At 37.4% G+C, this 14,821-nt stretch overlaps 1 long non-coding RNA gene across 1 annotated transcript in view; it reads left to right on the forward strand.

The window, feature by feature from the left end:
- The window catches only part of LOC130541539 (uncharacterized), a 33,405-nt gene extending 20,198 nt beyond the window's left edge, over positions 1-13,207 (forward strand). The window contains exon 5 of the long non-coding RNA XR_008955607.1: positions 12,966-13,207. This is a non-coding gene — a long non-coding RNA (uncharacterized LOC130541539). The remainder of the gene's footprint in view (positions 1-12,965) is intronic.
- Positions 13,208-14,821: the final 1,614 nt, after the last annotated feature.

Genomic DNA, 14,821 nt, shown 5'->3' on the forward strand with positions numbered 1-14,821 from the left:
ATTCATTTTCATTTCAAGTCATTTCTCTTGGTTTCACATATAAGGACTACAGTGTACTGTGGTTAGCAGGGTAGAGGAAGCAGATAACTGATATGCCAAACTGATGTGCTGGAAGTAGTAAGAACACAACCCCTACCACAACTATGGGAGCCCAACCTTGGATGCCTATCAGACAATTATTACATCTTGATTAATGTAATAATCAAGCCAGGAGAGGGCAAAGCATGCCAGTACTTCCATACTTGGTTATAAAGATGACAAAAAAATAATAGAATTATTCTGGTGGATGGCGACATACATCCACAATGTGGGACTGACCACCTGAAAACAGTTGGTGTAGTTATACGGGCCACTGGATTTGGAAAATCCAGAAACAAAAATTTCTTATTCTTCCTCCTCCTGTTACTCCTTATCTCAGTGTAACCTTCAAATTTCTCCCTTCCTGAGAACAAAAATAGGTTCAATTCTCTCCGATTCAGCAATCAGACTCCAATGATATTACATCTCATTCAATGCCAAAATGGACTGGATTGGAAACAGCAACAGTACTACTGTCCCTGTACCTCAAGATGTTTACTTCAGCTGGTAGGTACAAGATGGGCAAAAGAAAACAAATACAATGATAGCATAATGACATTTCCCAAATCTCAAAATATTCTCAACTGCAATTTAGGTTTAAAATTCAGTTCTTGAATTAGTCATTTAAGTATTTGTCCCAAATCAAAAATTAGGATGGCATTCTATACTTTACCAATTTTAATTTCTCTTATTTAAATGATTATGAAATAAAGAATCTATTTTGAAAACTAATGTAATAAATATAACAGATGCAGGAGGATAGCCACCAAGTGGTTGATGCACGTACTAGTGAGGGAAAATGCAACATATTTGAGACATACATTTCAGGACATTCTCTAACTTCATCGATTTCTGTTTGGAGGATGCGCAATTGCCTCTGGGCACATATTACACAGTGAAATAGAAAGAGACAGTACCTGCCAAAAGAATTTATAATCTTCAGGAAGAAGATAAACATCCCACACTCACATACTTGTTAGTATGCATAAGCACATAACCTAATTGTATGAAAAGGATTTAATATTCTGGGTGCCAATGCTCCATCCAGTTAAGCATCAGTGAGCACGAATAAGGGAGCTCAGTTATTCAAGAAACTTTTTTGGTAACTTTCTACTAAAACCTAATGTTTATAAATTATCAGGAGGAAATGCACTATATGCCAGGGAGTTCAGTAAATATTCTAGTTGATCTTGACACCAGGCATCAGAGTACACCCAAGGACAAGTAATAATCCTTGGAAAATGTGCAGATAGCTGGATCATGTTGCTTAAAAATGGAATATCCTTTCTCAAAACAAAATGCCTCAAGGAAATTTTGTGCATATCTCAGGTCCAAACACTTTGTGCTTCAGAATCCCTTAAGCATGTGCTTCTCTCCCCTTGGTTTGGTGAGAATGCATGGTGCAGAATTCTGATATAGTCTTTGTGAATCCAGTATATGATATCATTAAAATAGCTCAGATAAGTCAGTAAATTAGGAGGAAAAGGTAATTCTAATAATTTACTGAAGGCACAGAGATGTCATAACCCATGGAGATGCCAGGGCATATATCCCATTGCACAGCTCCAGAGGTCACTATTTACTTGGAATTGGGAGTTCCATTCCCTCAGGACACAAGAAGAATGAGGCTTGGGAAATTGAAGAGTGGAAGCCCCAAGCTCCTACTCAAGCTCCACTTTTATCTGTTTTATATTTGGCTCATAGGTAAGATTTAAGGAAAGCCTGAAAACACTGATCAAGGTTACTTTGTGAGAAATTGAAATGGCTTAGAAAGCTGTTTTTTTTCTACTTGTGTTTTTCCTACTTATTCAAGAAAAGTAAAGAAAGGAAAAAGGCAAAACATATATTGGGCACATATATACGCCATATACCCTAGCAAAGACCAAGTGCTTTAACATGCATAATTACAGCAAAACAATCCTATGCTTTGGTTATTATCCAAATTTGCAGAATCTCAGTGAAAACTGAGATCCAGAGAGGTAAGGGAGCTACCTTGAGCACAAGCAAGGTAGTAAGCAATAGAGTAGAAAGATAAATCCAGGACTCTAAGATTTATGATCTTGCATCTATAACATCTTGCTTTCCAAGATGACAGGACTCATGGTGGCAGGGAGCGCTCTCTGTGCACTGCACAATGGCAACCTGTGGAAATTAAAATGCTGTCTTTTAGGGTTAATTTATATACCATATTATTCCAGGTTCTAGTATAGATAAATAGCAGCAGAAGCCAAATATTTAAGACAATTTCAATTTCTATCCATTAAGTAATTTTCCATAGAAATTAGGGAAACCACAATTGTCTTATTTTAGCATGAACACCCACTTACTAGGGAGAATAAGTGGAAACAGAATCCCAGGGAACCTGCAGCCGCTCCAATACAGTCCCTTCCCTACAGCGGCACTGAGATAAGGTCTTCCTTTCTGCCTTCCACCAGCCCTGCCTGGCCTTCCCTCCTCTTAGCAATGCTTCAATTCTATAATTTTGCTTCAGCGTTAAAGGGGCAAGTGAAAGCTCAGAGAGCTCAAGGATCTGTGTTTTTCTTCCATTTTAAATGAGAGCTCCATAGCAGAATACTAGAGTTTCATGCCCAGTGGAGGATGCAATATTGTGAAATCAGTTTTCTTAGGCTGTGTTTGACATTGTTCTGTATCTGCCCTATTTGATTTTTCTACACCCCCTTTATCCTGAAATCATCATTATATCCCCAAGTGGCACCAAAAGTAGAGCAACATAAAACTACTACTTGATCTACATTTAAGTAGTATCTTTTGAAGATAAAAATTCTTCAGCTTCATCAAATTTTAAGGCTTTTATTTTCTTATTGCCATTTGTCATCCCCCTTTCTCAATGCTATTCATTGGGCCAAGCCCTCTACTACATAGAAATAATAAGTGAAAAACATGGGGACAAAAGGAGACAAGAAGAGGACAGAAGGGTAGTGTTTAGGGTTGTAAGAGTGACACCTTTGTGCACAGAACCTAAAGTGGAGTGTGTTGGGGAACAAGGGGCTGTGACAGAAAGAATGTCTAGCAGCATCTGAGAATTTGGGATGCAGGGACTATCAATGTGAATAAATGCATCCAGCATACATATATAAATAAGGCAGGAACCATTGAGGGTGAAGTAAATTCAAATTTTTGAAACACCTACCTGCACCAAGTCCCAGATATACTTATCAAATCAGTGTAAACAACTCAGTAAACATTTATAAAACTAAGAAACATTTTCTCTCACACCCAAGCATCTCAATATCCTGAGTATCTAGTGGGTCCACTGTCTGACTCATTTGCTTTTTCTCCTTCCCACTAGCAGACAGAGAGCAGGTTAAACAGCTTGTTTAAATGAGGTTTGAAATTGCAAGTGAACTTTGATTATCATAGTCACTCCTTTCTCCCATTTTCGTAAATAATCGAGTTGACTGCACACAGCCATTTTAAAAATAAATTGGCATTCTTAACTACACAGCTGGCATAGATTGTTACTCACCCTCGGTTACTCTGACCTGCAAAACTGATCTATGTGAAGATGTAAAAATCTCCATATGTTACTGTGACATTCTTAAATGGTCACAGACTTGGGCTATGAAAGCACATCTAGCAATAAAGGGTCATCTTCAGCTAAAATGTTAATTCTTTTAGCAGCTGAAAAGTCTGCCCTCTTGGACATACCTCAGAGCTGAGACCTTATTACATAAGGCACAATTTCATTGGGCATGCAGAGTAAATAACCTCGTTAAGAATGTAGTGTGAAGAACTGCAGTTCAAATGGGGTCAAAGGGGGTGAACAAAGTAAGGGGAAGAGGTAGTCAAGTGTAAGACCGCTACGGGCTGTAATTTATGGTCTTTAATAATTTGGGCATGTCGAGTGTTAAGAGAACTGTTTGCTTGGCACCAGACAGGGGCTAATGAAATCATCCAATGAGGAAACCTGACTCAGGATGCTGAAAACCTGCCCCAGTGAGCTAAGGGAATGATGGTACAGGGCTCTGCAGGGTCAGCTGGCTTGCTGACCAAAGCTGTCAGAGAAGCCAGGCTTGAGGCAACTAAGAAAGAGCTTAATTATCCAGACTTTTTCATTAGAATTGGGACTAAACAGCAGGAGAAGTGTGCTGGACCACCAATTAGGTTACTTAGAAGGTTACTCAGTTTAAGATCAGAAGTAGAGGTGAGGCAGAGCCTGGAGGAGGCAAAACATCAAAGGCCCTTTTGGCCATCAGGGGGTTCCCCTTCCTACTGTGGACCAGGCCATTCCCATGACCTAACACTTCAGTAGGTCTTCATTTCTGGCACCATTGAAATTCTGGCCTTCTCTCTCAGAGAAGAATGTCATAACCCATGATACCCACTGAACTTTAGTCAGTGCAATTTTAAGATATTTTACTGCACATTGAGTTTTACTGCCAAATGCTATTATTATTACAATTCTCTTTTTAAGAAAACCACACTATAACAAAAGCATGTTTTTCTAACAGCTGCCCTCATCAGAGTTCACAGAACGAACGTCAGTGGCAGGATCACTCAAGAAGACATTTGAGGCAGAAAATATTCATTCTGGCTCCCACTTCATTTATGTTCCCAGAGAAACCCTTCTCCACACTCTGAATACATCCTGAATCTCTAACAATAAAAGCCTGAATCATTAAGCATGCTAGCACTAGCCTATGCCCTAAGTCACTCAATCACTATGGAAAATTTGGTATATGACAGAATTTAAGAGAATTTTAGCCACTCGACTATTAAGATCTTTTTTTTAACTGTAGTGTTAACTACAGACACTAGTTGGCTAAATACTCTAAACCTGAAATACAGAAACTATATTTAAAATACACAGACACTACCTGAAGTAGACAAACTCCATACCTGAAATACCTAAAGAATCCTAGCCAAGAATAATCCCAGAACCTTACGTCCTCACTTTCGTGTCTTTGTTTGGAAGATATATTCATATTTACCTACAAAACTTTCCAAGATTTTTTGATCTCCTGCTTCCGGCCATGAAGAAGTTGGCAGAAGAAAATAAATTAAATTTGTTTGAGTTCATTGTAGATTCTGGATATTAGCCCTTTGTCAGATGAGTAGATTGCAAAAATTTTCTCCCATTCTGTAGGTTGCCTGTTCACTCTGATGGTAGTTTCTTTTGCTGTGCAGAAGCTCTTTAGTTTAATTAGATCCCATTTGTCAATTTTGGCTTTTGTTGCCATTGCTTTTGGTGTTTTAGACATGAAGTCCTTGCCCATGCCTATGTCCTGAATGGTATTGCCTAGGTTTTCTTCTAGGGTTTTTATGGTTTCAGGTCTAACATTTAAGTCTTTCATCCATCTTGAATTAATTTTTGTATAAGGTGTAAGGAAGGGATCCAGTTTCAGCTTTCTACATATGGCTAGCCAGTTTTCCCAGCATCATTTATTAAATAGGGAATCCTTTCCCCATTTCTTGTTTTTGTCAGGTTTGTCAAAGATCAGATAGTTGTTGATATGCAGCATTATTTCTGAGGGCTCTGTTCTGTTCCATTGGTCTATATCTCTGTTTTGGTACCAGTACCATGCTGTTTTGGTTACTGTAGCCTTGTAGTATAGTTTGAAGTCAGGTAGCATGATGCCTCCAGCTTTGTTCTTTTGGCTTAGGATTGACTTGGCAATGCAGGCTCTTTCTTGGTTCCATATGAACTTCAAAGTAGTTTTTTCCAATTCTGTGAAGAAAGTCATTCGTAGCTTGATGGAGATGGCATTGAATCTATAAATTACCTTAGGCAGTATGTCCATTTTCACGATATTGATTCTTCCTACCCATGAGCATGGAATGTTCTTCCATTTGTTTGTATCCTCTTTTATTTCATTGAGCAGTGGTTTGTAGTTCTCCTTGAAGAGGTCCTTCATATCCCTTGTAAGTTGGATTCCTAGGTATTTTATTCTCTTTGAAGCAATGGTGAATGGGAGCTCACTCATGATTTGGCTGTTGGTCTGTTATTGGCGTATAAGAATGCTTGTGATTTTTGCACATGATTTTGTATCCTGAGACTTTGCCGAAGTTGCCTATCAGCTTAAGGAAATTTTGGGCTGAGACAATGGGGTTTTCTAAATATACAATCATGTCATCTGCAAACACGGACGATTTGAATTCCTCTTTTCCTAACTGAACACCTTTTATTTCTTTCTCCTACCTGATTGCCCTGGCCAGAACTTCCAACACTATGTTGAATAGGAGTAGTGAGAGAGGGCATCCCTGTCTTGTGCCAGTTTTCAAAGGGAATGCTTCCAGTTTTTGCCCATTCAGTATGATATTGGCTGTGGGTTTGTCGTTTGTCATAGATAGCGCTTATTATTTTGAGATACTTCCCATCAATACCTAATTTATTGAGAGCTTATGAGAAAAAAACAACCCCATCAAAAAGTGGGCGAAGGATATGAACAGACACTTCTCAAAAGAAGACATTTATGCAGCCAACAGACACATGAAAAAATGCTCATCATCACTGGCCATCAGAGAAATGCAAATCAAAACCACAATGAGATACCATCTCACACCTGTTAGAATGGCGATCATTAAAAAGTCAGGAAACAACAGGTGCTGGAGAGGATGTGGAGAAATGGGAACACTTTTACACTGTTGGTGAGACTGTAAACTAGTTCAACCATTGTGGAAATCAGTGTGGCGATTCCTCAGGGATCTAGAACTAGAAATGCCATTTGACCCAGCAATCCCATTACTGGGTATATACCCAAAGATTATAAATCATGCTGCTATAAAGACACATGCACATGTATGTTTACTGCGGCACTATTCACAATAGCAAAGACTTGGAACCAAGCCAAATGTCCAACAATGATAGACTGGATTAAGAAAATGTGGCCCATATACACCATGGAATACTATGCAGCTATAAAAAATGATGAGTTCATGTCCTTTGTAGGGACATGGATGAAGCTGGAAACCATCATTCTCAGCAAACTATCGCAAGGACAAAAAAACCAAACATCGCATGTTCTCACTCATAGGTGGGAATTGAACAATGAGAACACATGGACACAGGAAGGGGAACATCACACATTGGGACCTGTTGTAGGGTGGGGGAGTGGGGAGGGATAGCATTAGGAGATACACCTAATGTTAAGTGACGAGTTAATGGGTGCAGCACACCAACATGGCACATGTATACATATGTAACTAACCTGCACGTTGTGCACATGTACCCTAAAACTTAAAGTATAATAAAAAAAGAAAATTAATTACCTATTTGACATTAAATATATTTTAATAGCTTTGAGAATTTATACTGTAAGCATTTTAAATTGACAAATATTTATTTTTGCAACAGTACTTAATAAGTAAAAATATGTATTTTAATATATATATTAGCATTCGAATAAATGTTTTTCTTTCCATTTTTACACTTCTGTGTTAGTATTTCATACTTCAAACCCAAGGTCATAAGTCTTGCTGTTGTGGTAATATATTCTGTGTTAAAACATTCTCTATTTTAAAATAGGTATGTATGTATGTGTGTATATATTTATATGCATATACACATATATTCCTTTCTTTGTTATGAGATGTTTTTTCTTTCAGCTTAAATACATTTTTATTTCAGTGTTGGTTTGAGGGGAAAAAGCTAAATCTACACTGTTTCAGTACAACTTAACGGTAGAATAGAATATGGATAAGAAAGAACTTAAATAATTTTATCCTTTCATTACAATTTATTGTCTTGGTATTTGTTGGGGTTGGGAATGGGGAGGGGTGGTGGTCTGTCCTCTGCATCATGGCAGCTTTCCTTCCAAACAGAAAATGAGCAGGCATGAAATGCAGCCTGACCCAGGATAATAGCTCAGGATAATACATGCTACTTGGTGGATTAATAATTTATAAGATTTTTTCCATCTTTGCTTGGAATACAAATGAACATATTCTTGTCTCATTTAAAGTGATTCCTCACTCGGGGCTAAAGAGATGCTTAACACCTTAAATTCTATGGTCTTTGCTTTTCTGATTATATTACCCAGGAAATAAGCTAAACAACTGGAGTGCTTGGCAAGAGAGTCATATTCCACATCCCAACAACATATAAATAATCTCCATTTACATAAAAGTCCCAAAAGGTTAGAAGGTACAGCTTCACCATCACATACACACACACACACACACACACACACACACACACCCCATGTCAAGATGACATTTTTCAGCAAAGATTTCCATTCCACATTAAATGTGTGTATTTGTGTGTGTGCACATGTACTTTGCATAACAGCAATTTCATGTTTCCAAATGCTATATTCATGTTTTCTGCCAGCCAGCAGGATAGTCCCCTGATGAAATTCTGGTGTGGCAGGAAGGGAGGTGGTGCCTGCCCACAAGAGCACAACAAAAGTCTAGAGCCTGTATTTTGTGCTGTAAGTTGACCTAGAGAGAAAACATTTTGTTGTGGACAGATACCTTTGAATACATCATTAGAGATAATTATATTCCCCCTTTAGGCAAGTGTTGAGGTTAATCTACAAATATAGACTGCCTCTTGATTTCTATTAATTTGGTTTGCTCTTTGATGATGTTGATTAACAACATTCATTTTAATGAGGGAATATCCCTCCTGCAGGCCCCTTCCTTTCTTACTTTGCCTGGTATTGGTGCAGTCACTGTTACAGAATGCAGTGACATCATAACTTCTGTGACTAGGAATAATTCCATATATAAGTAGAGTCAAAGATAACTAAAATCACTGTAATACTTAAGAGATTTTTGTGTTCAAATATTTTTGTTAAAAATAAACATACTACTTTTTAATGAAATAAAATAAAAATATTGTTTGTGTTACCTGAAAAGAAAGAAGGCTTTTTAAAGGCATTAATGAAAACATATGGGCAGAGAGCAGAAAGAAAAGATGTTTAAGACCAAATAAAAATTGAATTCCTATAATCATGTAGCAAGAATGAAACTTAAGCCCCAGGCTCTCAGAGATCCGAGAAAAAGGCTGAGGGTTTCAAGGTGTAATCCCAGTTGAGAAGATATTCATCTAACCTTGTAACTACCTAGGGTAATGAATGCAACCTCAAACACCCATCAAAAGGCAACTATCAGGAGCCAACAGTTTTTTCTTACAACTGGTCTTACACACACAGACACATGCTCTCACACTCACATAGTGTCCCAAATGTATTTGTAGCTGTGCTCTTTGAATCATTCACCATTTTCCCTAGTCCTTGCATCTAAAGGACATACAAGAAAAACATTCTAACTCTGTGATTTCCAATATTACAGTCAAATTCTGAGAAAATTTCATCTAAAATAAACAGCGGTATGTTATACCTAGCTATTCTTTTTGCAAAAATTAGATTTTTTGAGCTATAATGTTGGAGAGAGCTACAGAAGCTTATTTGGAGCTTACTGTGGTCTTGCATTTTAATTTGAAAAGGAGAATAACAACAGAATCAGTTGAAAACCTATTAAAATTAATTTTTTTAAACTTCAGTAAAAATCTCTAGTACAAGATACATTTAAAAAAATCAGATTCAATGCCATCCCCATCAAGCTACCAATGACTTTCTTCACAGATTCGGAAAAAACTACTTGAAAGTTCATATGGAACCAAAAGAGAGCCCGCATCGCCAAGTCAATCCTAAGCCAAAAGAACAAAGCTGGAGGCATCACACTACCTGACTTCAAACTATACTACAAGGCTACAGTAACCAAAACAGCATGGTACTGGTACCAAAACAGAAATATAGATCAATGGAACAGAACAGAGCCCTCAGAAATAATGCCACTTACCTACAACTATCTGATCTTTGACAAACCTGAGAAAAACAAGCAATGGGTAAAGGATTCCCTATTTAATAAATGGTGCTGGGAAAACTGGCTAGCCATATGTAGAAAGCTGAAACTGGATCCCTTCCTTACACCTTATACAAAAATCAATTCAAGATGGATTAAAGATTTAAACGTTAGACCTAAAACCATAAAAACCCTAGAAGAAAACCTAGGCATTACCATTCAGGACATAGGCGTGGGCAAGGACTTCATGTCCAAAACACCAAAAGCAATGGCAACAAAAGCCAAACTTGACAAATGGGATCTAATTAAACTAAAGAGCTTCTGCACAGCAAAAGAAACTACCATCAGAGTGAATAGGCAACCTACAACATGGGAGAAAATTTTCGCAACCTACTCATCTGACAAAGGGCTAATATCCAGAATCTACAGTGAACTCAAACAAATTTACAAGAAAAAAACAAACAACCCCATCAAAAAGTGGGCGAAGGACATGAACAGACACTTCTCAAAAGACATTTATGCAGCCAAAAAACACATGAAAAAATGCTCATCATCACTGGCCATCAGAGAAATGCAAATCAAAACCACTATGAGATATCATCTCACACCAGTTAGAATGGCAATCATTAAAAAGTCAGGAAACAACAGGTGCTGGAGAGGATGTAGAGAAATAGGAACACTTTTACACTGTTGGTGGGACTGTAAACTATTTCAACCATTGTGGAAGTCAGTGTGGCGATTCCTCAGGGATCTACAACTAGAAATACCATTTGACCCAGCCATCCCATTACTGGGTATATACCCAAATGACTATAAATCATGCTGCTATAAAGACACATGCACACGTATGTTTATTGCGGCATTATTCACAATAGCAAAGACTTGGAAGCAACCCAAATGTCCAACAATGATAGACTGGATTAAGAAAATGTGGCACATATACACCATGGAATACTATGCAGCTATAAAAAATGATGAGTTCATATCCTTTGTAGGGACATGGATGAAATTGGAAACCATCATTCTCAGTAAACTATCACAAGAACAAAAAACCAAACACCGCATATTCTCACTCATAGGTGGGAACTGAACAATGAGATCACATGGACACAGGAAGGGGAATATCACACTCTGGGGACTGTGGTGGGGAGGGGGGAGGGGGGAGGGATAGCATTGGGAGATATACCTAATGCTAGATGACGAGTTAGTGGGTGCAGCGCACCAGCATGGCACATGTATACATATGTAACTAACCTGCACAATGTGCACATGTACCCTAAAACTTAAAGTATAATTAAAAAAAAAAAAAGAAAGAAAAAAAATAAAAAATAAAAATAAAAATAAAATAAAAAATCATCCTCCCTAAACTGCCAAAAACTAGTCAGAAAATATATTGGAATAATAACTCATATTTACAACAGCAATAAAAAACATGATACCTGGCCAGTCACAGTGGCTCACTCCTGTAATCCCAGCACTTTGGAAGGCCGAGGCAGGTGGATCATGAGGTCAGGAGATCAAGACCATCCTGGCCAACATGGTGAAACTCCGTCTCTACTAAAAATACAAAAAAATTAGCCGGGCGTGATGGCGCACGCCTGTAGGCCCAGCTACGCAGGAGGCTGAGGCAGGAGAATTGCTTTAACTAGGGAGACAGAGGCTGCAGGGAGCCGAGATCATGCCACTGCACTCCACCCTGGGCAACAGAGTGAGACTCCATCTCAAAAAAAACAAAAACAAATAAACAAACAAAAATGATACCTAGAAATAATTGAAAGATCAAATGTGTATAATTTACATGATGAAAAACAGAGTTTTCAAAAAATATAAAAAGGGAAGACAAAAAATAAGAAGAAATTCTATTTTCTTGGGGAAAAAAAGGCTTAGTCTTATAAAGACGTCAATTCTTTCCAAATCAATTTATAAATTTTGAGTGATTTAGATCAAAATTTAAATGAGGGATTTACTTTTACTGGAACTTGGCAAAAATGTTTAAATTATCTGGAAGAATAAATAGGCAAATATAAATAAAAAGAAAGCTGATAAAGAATAAAAATGAAGAAACTAGTTCAATCAGACCCAAAAACATATTATAAGGGTACAATAATGAAATCTGCAAACAATATTGAGAATCAATAGCATAGAGACAAACCCGAATGTGTAGAGTTGCCTAACAGAAATGTAATATGAGCCATACATAAGTTAAAATTTTGTAATAATAACATTTTTAAAGTAAAAGTGAAATAACATGTTTATGTTATTTACATATCATATAACTATATCATATATTCATATCATATATCATATCATATAAAAAATATATATTTACATATCAATATAATATATATCAATAGAGTATATTATGTGTCATTATATAACATATATCATGTTGATATACTGACAAATTATCATGTCAACATGTTATAAACACCAAAAATTATTGAGATGAGTTACATTTTGTTGTTGTTCTAAGTATTTGAAATCTACCATATGTATTTTAAACTCACAGCACACCTCAGTTTCGTCTAGCCATATTTCACATGCTCAACAACCAAGTACTGCTAGCAACTACTCTACAGTGCAAGTATAAAGAAAATTAATACATGATAAAAGAAGTACAATAAGTTCAGTAAGTTATATTAAAGCAATTTTCTCCTTTGATTGAAAAGAGAAAAAATAAAAGTTTAGCTATTACACATATCTCAAACAATAAACAGTATAAGCTCAAAGGAGATAAGAGTTAAATGCTTTAAAAAGTCAAAACTTTAAGACTCAAAAACAATGTAAGTCGTTCTTTGCCAAATCTCTACAGAGGGAAAAAAAACTCCAGCATTAAAAGCAACATAATTCTCAAAACATGTAGTCAATAGATTTGATGATGTAAAATTTCAAAACTTTTTCATATCTGAAGTCAAAAGACAACTGATAAGATGAAATGTTTGCTAAAAATATGACAAACAGGATTTTAATCTTTTTGAATAGCTCATGTAAAACCCACCTCACTAGTAATCCCAGAAATGTATATTTAAACAAGGCTATTTAATGTTCCTTTCTTCCTCAGCCATCGCTAATGCCAGTGTGTCTTCTTGATCTCTTTTCATTTTTCTCCTCTTTGATAGAACCATTGTGGGTGTGGCGATGCTTAGCAGGTACTCTGACATCATATCTTCTGCCATGTGGAAGAATTCTGTGTATAAACGGACTCAAAAATAACTACAATTATTGTAATACCTGAATTATTTAGTGCTCAAAGAATTTCAAGAGAGGCAAAGAAAGAGGCAGAAAGAACCATGGCATACCTGAGTTGAAAGAACCTGGGACATCTAAGAAACAATGAAGGAATGAAAATAAACCTGCTACATAAAGGCAAGGTACTTCTGTTTTCCAAATCCTCACAACTACAGATATCAAAGGTGACCTCAAATGTTCAGCTGCTGCAATGGTATATAACAACAAATAATACAAACAATAATGATCAAAGAAATAATTTTTAACACCAATGTTTGCAACAGTGAAAGAAAAGCATGAGTAAGACATAGGACCCAGCCCACTCAAATCATAATGAATGTTGCAACTGTTCACATAGTATCTACTATGTGCCTGGTGCTACCTAATCTAATTCCCACAATAAATCTATGATGTAGGTATTGCAAATACTCTCATTTTACAAACAGGGCATCTGAGGTACAGAGTGTTAAGTAACATTTTTAGGAACACGTTGTTAATAAACTATGGATTAATTACTATCCTGCCCATAGAAGACTTAACCACATTCTAAAAAGCAGACTAAACTTTAGCGAATTAAATATTTAATGAAAGCTTATTATGTAAGCATATTGGTTTTAAAGAGGCCCAATTTATGACACAATTGAGCTTTATTTTATATGCTAAAGTAATATTTGTGATACTGTGGAATTCTTTACATATGCCAAGCTAAGAAGTGCATTAAAATGATTTTATAAGATTTAGAACAGGCTTTACTATGTAAGTTTTTGTAGAGGTTTATAGTTGTTCTGCTTTTTCCTCGAGGATTGTGATGGCTTATATAAGTGGCCAAGTCTTTGATCACTAGTATCACTGGAATAATTAATAGATTTTCATTTCCCCATTTGCTCCAGGGAAAGGGGAACAGGAAAGATGACCTTATTAGGGAAGAGAATGTGATATGGAGAATATCCCATCAAACAAGAAGGGGAGGGGGAGGTGAAAAGGCTATTTCCTTCCAGCCCCTGTGCATTTGGAAAACAGGGGGAAGGAAGCAAAGAAAGGAGGCAGTGAGGCCAGGCCTTCCTGACCACATTCTCCAGACTCAAATCAGAGAGAACACTTTTGTTAATTAGGTTTAAGAGAAAACACAAAGGAGAGAGGAGCTGTGGCCACATTCCCGTTTGTGACTAAGAGCAGACTGCTTTGTAAAACACATGAGCCCACACTGCGTCCTGCTGCTCTAGATGGAGAGTGACAGCTTTGTGTGAGTGAGGAACCCCAGCCACCCTGGGCTCCTGTGTGACATCAAAGAGCCTGGATAGTCTCACAAACTGCGGGGTTGGAGAGTGGGGGTCAAGGATAGTCAATCTCTGGAGCCTACCTGAGGTTTTGTCTTGATGGAGTAACATGACCCTGTGACTCTGGGCTAGAAAGTAAGTTACTCAGCCTGGAGACTGAAAGGAGCCACAATCAGACCTCAGGCAGAGGGCAAGAGTCAGCAACGATGAAGCTGGAGTTGGGTGAGGCTGATAGAATCCATCAGGAATTCACCAGCCATAGAGTGAGGATCAAATGGCACACCTGGAAAACAGGGACAACCTCAGAAACCAGAGGCCCAGAGGAAAGGAGAAAGCCCTAGAAGCATGGGTCTCAGGCCACCCTTATCTCTGTCACTTTTAAAGCTTCCACATTCTACCCCAAATGCCCTACACCGACTCCATCTTGGAGACAAGTCTGGAAGGGGAAGAATATCTGAAAGTTGTTAGCA

Source organism: Pan paniscus, chromosome 4 (assembly GCF_029289425.2).
Source record: "Pan paniscus chromosome 4, NHGRI_mPanPan1-v2.0_pri, whole genome shotgun sequence".
Taxonomy (NCBI): Eukaryota; Metazoa; Chordata; class Mammalia; order Primates; family Hominidae; genus Pan; species Pan paniscus.